Below are 9,270 nucleotides of genomic sequence, written 5' to 3'. Positions count from 1 at the left end.
CCTCTCATGGCTGTCTCCCCTACCCCCACCCCCAGTTCAGAGAGGCCCCTGAGCCGCGCCTGGGCCATCCAGGTGTTGGCAGAGGAAGTGGGAGCCCTCAGCATGCCTGGCAGGCAGTCAGGACCCTGTTTGCCTTGAGCAGGGGCTGGAGCCAGATGGTCACTTCTCCCTTCAAGACCTCACAGCCCAGCCAAGCCGCAGGGAACACGTAAACACCAGCCGAGCAGGGAAGTGGGCAGGCAGGCAAAGAGGCGGGTGCCAAGAGACCCCAACTCCTCAGCCACCTCCTTGACCACCATGTCCGAGCATCTCATGGGCTCCCTGGACTCCAAGTTGGGTCAATAAGGTAGCCATGTACAGCTCCTAACTGTTTGGGACTTGTGGACAGGCCTGCTCTTCCCCACTGCCCAGGCGGGAAGAAGAACCTCTGAAGACCTTAGAAGAAAGGTACCCTCAAGGCTTCCTCGAACACAGGCGAGGCCAAAATGAGCCTGGATGAGTCCACAGCTCCCAGCTCAGAGCAGGGTCTAGGGATCCAAGCATGCTGCAGTGATGGCCCCATACACGCAGAGAGCCCTCACCCTGTGAAGGGGTCAAAGAGAACATAAGGCAAGTTCTCTGGAAGCTTGTCCTGCCCTGGGTGTCTGAGAGGTCACACCCCTACTCTGAGGATGTGAGGGAATTGTCTGTGGATCTACAAGGGCCTTGGCTCTGCCTTGGTCGTTGGAAGAGGTCTGGAGGTGGGGACCCAGTCAGAGGGGCTGGGGCGTGGAGCTTGCTGTGTATTACTAGCACTCAGCCTGGGTTGGAGCACATCCCCAATGCCTCCTCAGCAAGTCTCAGCTACTACAGGCAACTAAGCAAGCAATGTCGGGCAGAGACACTGAGCACAGGGAGAGGGAGCCCTAGAGACAGGCAGGGGCCTGGGCCTTACAGGCTTCATGTGTGCTGTGACCCCAGGCAAACAGCCTTCCCTCTCAGCCTCAGCCTCCCCGAAATCAGGGCTCCAGGGCTGCATGGGCCCAATATAGTACCTTGCCTCCCAGTGGGCCCCCCAACTATGTTCTGGCTGGCTGGACAGAGCCCCTATCCTTCCCCTGGGCAGTCTCAGGGGCCAGAACATCCTCCTCTCCCTCCTTCTGCTCACCTCTCTCCTCCTAGTAAAGGTCCCTCCTTCAGCCTCACTGTCATGCAGAGTGGAGCCCTGAGGCTGTGGGTGGGACTCCCCTTGCCCAAGGGCTGCTGGCCAGCTGTCCCAGCAAGACTTAGCAGGAAACAGGTCAGAGTTTGGGAGACCCAACAGGAGTTCAGACCTATACCCCCCTTTCTAGTGTCACATTCCATCTGTGGAAGAGAGGAGAGCTGGAGACCCTTCATGTCCCCACCATTAATTATGCACCTCTTGTTCAAGTTTCCCTCCTTGAGTCCTCAATGTTGGTGGGGGTTAAGGGATGAATCTCAATCTTTCCAAAAGCTTCCTGACCAGAAGGCCCTGTGGTTTCCACTCTGTTCTCAGACAGAAACACGGTGGGGCGAGGACATGGTCAAACAGCTCCTCCTGATATTTCTTCCCTGTGGTGAGGAGGGGACAAAGCCAGACTGGGAGGAAGGGGTTCTGGAGAAGGGGAGGTGGGGTTTGCAGCCACCCTAAGCTTCCCTCAGAGCCCAGTTTGTGACTCCAGTGAAGACTCCTCCGGTCCTGATGCATGAGGCCTTCACCTGCTCCTCTCCACTTTCCCTGCTGAGCTGTCAGCACAGGACAATGTGTCCTTCCTGGGGACTTGTTTCCAGTTCCAGCATGTGTGAGTCATGGGTAGTCTTGGTGTGACTGCCCAGAGGCCTTACTGTCAGGCTACCTGCCCCCAACAAGCTCGCCTAAGTGGGTAAGGCAGCTGTGTGTGGTGTATACCTGTACGTGTACGTTTGTGTGTGTTTATCTGTGTATCCTTATACATGCCTAGCTGTGTGTGTGTGGTTTCATTTCTAAGTATACCTGTATCTGTGGGTTTGTGTGTAGCCAGGTATGTCTGTGCCTGTTGGCCTATTTGTGTGTGTGACTGTGTATGCGCGTACCAGTGTGTCTGTTTGTATTTGTTTGTATGTCTGTGTCTATTTGTGTGTGTGTGTGTGTCTGTGTGGACCCGTGGTCTGAGAACGCCGCCTGTGGGTGGAATTTGGCCTGGAGATGTGTTTGGTTTGGCCCGCGCAGTATTTTCAACATCTTGAGCCAACATTTAAAAATCAGGATATTTCACATAAAAATTCAGCTTTCCAGCTTCTCTGAAAAATTCAGAAGCCCTGGCAGTCCTGGTCTGTGTTCCCTTGAGGCCAAACTCCTCCGGAGCTGCACAGGGGCTACCTCATCCCTCAGCCGCCAGTCTCACGACTTATTTCACCTACCAGTGCCTTGAGGGAGGCAGTTCGTGGCCCCAGAGTGTGTGGTCACAACCGAGTGTGAGCCTGGCTGTCAGGGAGTGTGCATGTGTGTGTGAACAGGAGTGCATGAGTGTGAGGCCTATCTGATTAGGGGGGCGGGGGGGTGATATGTGTGGCTGTGAGATGCCTGTACACATGGAGGCGACACAGACCAAGTACATACATTGTTTACAACTGCATGGGGGCTGCGTGGCCACATTCGTGGCTCTGTGAGTGTGTGGGCCACCGTGGTCTGGCATGCCCGCACAGGGGCCTCTTCCGGCCTGTGAGGAGGAATCAGATTCCCAGTCTCTGGCTGGGCTGCCTTGTGGGATTTATTTCTGTCTCAGTGCCGACCAGCGGCCTGAGTAATGGGAACATTTAAAGAACCAGTAAAAAGAGAAGGGGCAGACTGGTCGGGAAACAGCCTAACACCCCTGCTTGGCCCATGGCTGCCAGAAGCCCTGAGGCAAGGCCTGAGCTCAGGAAGAAGCCCAAGGTCCAGCACACGCACCTTCTCTACTCTATGCACCACCCACTTCTGCCCACCCAGGCCCATCTGGTGTGTGTGTGTGGGGGGGGGGGGGCTACATTACCATTAAGGCCCCCAATTCAGCAATAAGTATCTTGGGAACTTGGCTCCAAGAGACATATGCGGCCATGATAGACCCATGAGGCCGGCCCAGGAGGTAAGAGGGGCTGACCCTCCAGGGAGGCTCCTTTTCTAGGCCTCCACTGCTCTGGAACTGGAGCTGATCAAAACACTCTCATGATCAACTCTGACATTAGTCAACAAATGACACAGGCCACACAGTAAAAACCAGGGCACACCAAGGCGATGTGCCTTACAGAAAACCTGCTGTCTTACCAGCAGGCCTGCTGACCCTTCAGGGGCCCCATCAGTATCTCCTGCTGCCCCCCAGTGGCTATGGGAGGAAAATGGGGGAAATAAGGGCCATGGCTGCATGGAGGTTCTCGCCCATGTGGCCGTTTTAGCTGAGGTCCCAGATCCCCACCACTCACTTATGCTCTATGGTAACGCCCAGCCAGTTACGGGCAAGTGAGGTCTTTCACATGGTCCGAGGGATGGGGCTTGGCTCCCAGCACTGATCTCAGGAACACATGGAAGGTTAGTTCCAGGAGAGCAGTACGTCATCGAATTCACAGCTCCACCATCAGCCCCTGGAGGGGTGCCCAGCACAAGGTGGGTACTCAGGAAACAGGATGAATGAGTGCCTGGATCCTTAGCTCCCAAGGGGGTGGGCAGCGCTGCGCCAGGCTCTGGATGCAGTTCAGAGCAGAAGAGAGGCCGCCTGAAGGTCAGTGGGCACCTCACACACTGGAGCCCGAGAGTGGTGAGCAGCAGCACAGAACCCTAACAGGGGGCTACAGGACGGCCAGCATTGGAAGCTGGACAGGGAGTCCAGTGGACTAGACTGCCTAGTCGGTTTCCTTTGCACATTCAGCCTACAGTCTCTGGGCCGGACAGTGGTTTCCCTTTTAAATTTAGGGCTGTGCCTCTCTGACCCCAAGCACACCATTCCTACTGTGGAACCAGCCTGCTCCAGCCCAAATGCCCACCTGATCTCTGGTGGCCGTCACTACAGTCCTAAGGATGACCTTCTCCAAGTCCTCTAGCCTGGGTCTCTGGGCCAGTAGGTCCTGTTCTCCTCTCCTCTGCTGGGAAGAGGCATCTATGCTGCTACAGAAGGTTTCGGGCCTCACAACTCTCCTGAGATGACCAGGAAGCCCAATGTCTTTGAGGATTTTAATCATGGGGAGACTGGGAATCAGGGAGAACATTCAGGGCTGTCTCAGATAGTAAAGGTACAGTGGTGGGCATGCTAGGGGTCCCCGGAGCTGGGCACTACCACTCCATCTCCTCAGGACTCACAATGAGACTGCTGTGGCCTGCCATTTGTCCCTCCAACCCAAGTCAGGACTCCTTGCAACCAACTTTGAATTACCCCCATCTAATCATCCACCAGACTGTGGTCACAAATCATGTATTTTTTTTTTAAACATTGTAGCATGTTTTACTAGTTTCTGTGCTCACATCTGAAAACATTTTTAAAGCTTATATAGTACAAAGCAGTACCAAGGGCCACTCCCAGCCTCCCCAGGATTCCACCTTCCCCAACGATAACCCAACCCTAGAGCCAGGAGCCTGGCATGGGCACAATGTGGGTATGTGCATGTGTGTTCATTCCATTTGATCACATATGGATTCGTGTAATCACCACTGCAATCAAGAGCTGTTTCACCCACAAAGATCTCCTTCAAGTTATCCCTTCATGTATCTGCCCCTACAGTTCTTAGCCTTTGGCAACTACTAATCTGTTTTCTATGATTTTGTCATTTTAAGAATATTAAAGATAGGGAATCAGAGGATGATCTATCAATGATCTTTTCACTCAGCATAATACCCGAGACCCACCCAAGCCACTGTGTGTATGATTAGTTGTTTATTGCTGAGTATTATGTCTTGATTTGGATGTACCAGCTTATCCTATTTTGTGGGTGGGTTGGCCTTCTACACAGATAAAAACATTTACTATTTTAAAATGGTCACCAACTGGAGGAATGCCCTTGTAGGTTACATGTCAATGTGTCAGAAATGTATTACTGTACTTACTGGCACCATACTTATTTCATCAATTTCCCAGTAACATTTTAATTCCAAACCAAAGAAAGGGGAAAGACCTAGATCACCTTATTAGCTAACCTCCATTAAGATGAAGATCTGTGCTCATTTTTTAAATCAACGTGTCCTGAACAACAAATTCAAATTATATGGCATTCACTAAGCAACAGTACATGCAGCATTATTTCTAGCTGTTGGTGATTGTAAATAAAGCTGCTATGAACATCTGTGTACAGGCTTTTGTGTGGAAAGCTTCTATTTCTCTGGAATCAACATTCAGGAGATTGGTTGCTGGGTTATATGGTAACCGGTCACTATTTTCAAGACTGTACCATTTATATTTCCATCAACAATGTGTAGGCACACCCTGGCGATATTTAGGGTCTGGTCCCAGACCACTGCGATAAAGTGAATAATCCAGTAAAATGAGTCACATGAATTATTTGGCTTTCCAGTGCATGCAAGGGGTATATCTACACTACAGCATATTCCATTCAGTGCACAACAGCATATCAAAAAATGCAGTGTACATTCCATACCTGTGACAAAGACAGGAAGTGAGCGAGCATTCGCTGCCGGAAATGGTGCCTATGGACTTGCCGAATGCAGGAGTGCCACAAACCTTCAGTGTGTGAAAAACATTGTCTGCAGTGTCATAGAGCGAAGCGCAAAGAAGCAAGGATGCCTCTCAGGGGAGTCCGTTCCCCACATGTCTGTCAGTGTTTGGTAGTAACACTTGATTTTAGCTGTCCCAATAGGTGCATCAGGACTTCACATCATGGCCTTAATTTGCCACTGGTGTGAACACCTTTCATGTGTTTGCCATCTACCTCTCTTTGCAGAGTCTCTGTGTCTTCTGTCCATTTTCTAATTGTATTTTGTCACCTAATGAAGGTTCTTTACATATTCTGGATATGGGGCTTGAGGGTATTTTCAGTCTATAGCTTGTTTTCCACTCTCAACAGGGTCTTGTTAGAGCAGCAGTGTTTCATTTGGCTGTCAATTTTTATCAATTTTTTTTTTTTACATTTTGTGCTTTTGCTTGCATGTCTAAGTACTGTTCACAAAGTTCAAAGTCCTGAAGGTTTTCTCCTAAAGCACTTTGTTTTACACTTTATGACTTATTTTAATTTTTGTAGAAAATTTGTTTACAAATATCCAGTTACTCAAGCGCCTTTTGCTGAAGACTATTCATTTAGTTCTTTTGTACCTTCATCAAACATTAATTGGTCAAACTTGGAGCCACTTCTGAGTCCTCTATCACCTCCACTGAGCTACGTGCTTGTCTTTCCATCTGCTTATAGTAACTGATTATAGAAGTTTTGAAATAGGTAGAGTTCTTTTTTCCTTGTGTTAAAAAAAAAACTTGCTGAGTGCTCTCCCTGGTGGTACAGAGGGTTAAAACACTGCACTAAGAAGCTAAAGCCACTTCAGCATGAGTTTCATCCCCGCCCTGGAGGTGACCCACATGGTGCAGCAGACCTCTCTTGACCTGCCCGCTGCTCCCCTCAGCAGTGTACTTCAGCAGTTGGCCTGTTCTGCTCCCCACTCTGTCTCTGGTGAATCCTCTTAGCACCCCCGCACCTCTGGCCTGTACTCCAGTTCTGTATGCATAAATAAATAAATCTTTAAAAAAAATTCAATATCCTTAACAGCTACAGAGTTATGCAGATATTTATTTCCTTTTGGGTGAGTTATGGTAATTCATGCTTTTCAAGAAACTGGTCCATTTCACCAAGTTGCTGTGACTAGCTCTTCATAAAGCCCCTTCCTGTCTTTTGTCATCTGTGGGGTCTATGGTGATTGCCTTATTACAAGCCTAACATTCCTAACTTGTATGTCTCTTAGTCTTGCCAGAGGTTAGTCAATTTATTGACTTCTCCAAAGTTTATGTTTCTTTGCACACTTCTCCCTGCATCCTATGGCAGGACCGCTGGCTGCCTTCCCAGTACTCATTCTACCCTCTTCCTTTCTCTGGAACTTCAAATTCTATTATGGTGGCAACATGCCCAGCTTAAAATACCCTTACTCCCTGAATATGTGCAGTCAGTAATGGCTGATGAGATGTGAAGGGGAGCCAGGCTGACTGGGCCTGAAGCCATGGTTCTGTGTATATGGCTATACAGAAGGGACTCGCGTCCCTGGTACCCTCAAGGAGCCACTGTACCACCCCAGACTTAATGCCAAAACAGTAAACCCTTGCGTGTGTGTGAATGCAGTCTGACCTCTGTATATCTCTCCCTGTACCCCTCCAGTATCTCCTGCTACAGCACATTCAGTAGGTCTTTCAGCGAAGAGCAGTAAACACAAAGCATCATAAGCCTGAAAATGTCCAACTTGCTCTCATTATTTACAACCAAAGAGACTGACATTTGCTTCCTAAGCACTTAGGAAATACTAGTCTTCTAGTCACCTACTGCTGATGCAAAATGAACTCATTCCCACCCTGCCCCCCCCCACCCACATGTAGCTTTGAACCTAATAATCTAGACCATTGTTGTGGCCATGTACAATATTTCACTTCACATTTATTGAGTAATTTGGGTAATGAATTTTCTCTTTAAGTAACTGTGTGTAAAATCTAACATACATACCATAGAAAGAATATAAAATGCATAGCTACAGAATAAAATGAAACCCATCAATCAAGCCTCAAAGAGGCCCTTTCTCAGAGCCTGCGGCAAGCCTGGCTTTACCAGCCACGTGTGTGTCCTTGGGGAACCCCAGACGCCTCCACAGGAATAGTGCACACTCCATTTCTTCCAAGACCTTTGTCTTTCAAGATCTAGCCATAGTCTTGCTTGATAGCTCATTTCACTTCACTGCAAGAATCACAACTTACTGCTGCATCTGTCACTGTATGAGCACTGCTGCTGACAAACACTCCTGCCCTGTCTCCTAACACACACACATGCTACATACAACCAGGCAAGTGGCAGAGCACCCACTGCTCAGAGGGCATGGGTATGTTCACTGTTCTATTCCCTCTCTGTGGTACAGCAGGTGAGCGGTTCTCCACTCCGACACTACACACCAGTATAGCCGATAACCATGTCTCCAAGACACTGTCTGACACTGCCCCTACCGCAGCTTTCTGTGCTTGATGGAGCTCTTCCTTTATTTATTAAAGCAATCATTCTGCTGGCTTTAGGTTTCTTTTCCAAATAGCACTAGACTGAGCTAAAAAATTTTTAAAAAGCTGCCTAGTACATCAGTTGTAATTAATGTTGTACCTGGGTTTACTTGTCCTACCTTACCTGTTCCTCTTTTGGACAATTTTTCCACCAAATACTTGGGAAGGGAGGGAGGTGGCACTGTTTCTATTCTTTTGAGTTAGAAAGGTCAGCCTGTGTGTAAATCAGCCCTAGCTGGAGTCTTTTCTCTCTCCCTGAGAGTTTCAGAGGGCTGTAATTTCAATCACCTCTGGCCACTGGATTTATATACTACTGCTGTAGTGTATTCAAAGCAGCTCATCGTGGTGGGGCAACCAGTCTCGGGAAGCAACCAAGCCTTGCAATCCACCCCTGCCCCAAGAATCTTATGTTCCCTCTGGGCCCTCTCTGGCATCCTCACGTTCTCCCTCTATAGTCATACAGTTCCGCCTGCGATAGCCACCCCGTCACCTCCCTGCCTCCTAGGCCCAGGTGACACACACGCATGCCGTGCACTCTCGCTCCAGGTGTCTGCAACTGCCCCGAGCCACCCTCACTCCCAAGCGCTTCCTCTGTTAACGTGATCAAGGCCACAAGTGGCTGCCACAGAAGCTAGCTGCACCAAAGACCCGATTAATTCACTTAGTCTACACCCATATTTTACTTTTACTGCACTAATACCTTTGTCTCCTAAGATCAATGCCTATTTAAATTTACTTTGTTCTCTTTATTCCTCCTTATAGCTCAGATCTTCCATCTGGGATCATATCCCTTCAGTCTAAAAACATCCTCCACAAGTTTTTTTTTTTTCTTTTTCTTTTTTTAAAGGAGAATGTTGTGCCTTGTATTATCCACTTTAAAAAAAGCTTTGACATAATACTCATACAATACAGCCACACCAAGTGTAGAATTAAATGGCTTTTTATGTGTTCACAATTTGTGTGATCACCACCACAACCAATTTCAGAGTATTTTCACTACTCCAAAATGGATAAATGGATTTTCCTTTGGTGAGTTTGCTGGTGACAAAATCCCTGGTTTTAGGCCCTCCCTGGTGGC

This window comes from Condylura cristata, unplaced genomic scaffold, assembly GCF_000260355.1.
Source record: "Condylura cristata isolate star-nosed mole 26May11 unplaced genomic scaffold, ConCri1.0 scaffold00004, whole genome shotgun sequence".
Taxonomy (NCBI): Eukaryota; Metazoa; Chordata; class Mammalia; order Eulipotyphla; family Talpidae; genus Condylura; species Condylura cristata.
The sequence above is the reverse complement of the archived record's forward strand: the minus strand, read 5'-3'. Positions refer to the sequence as shown.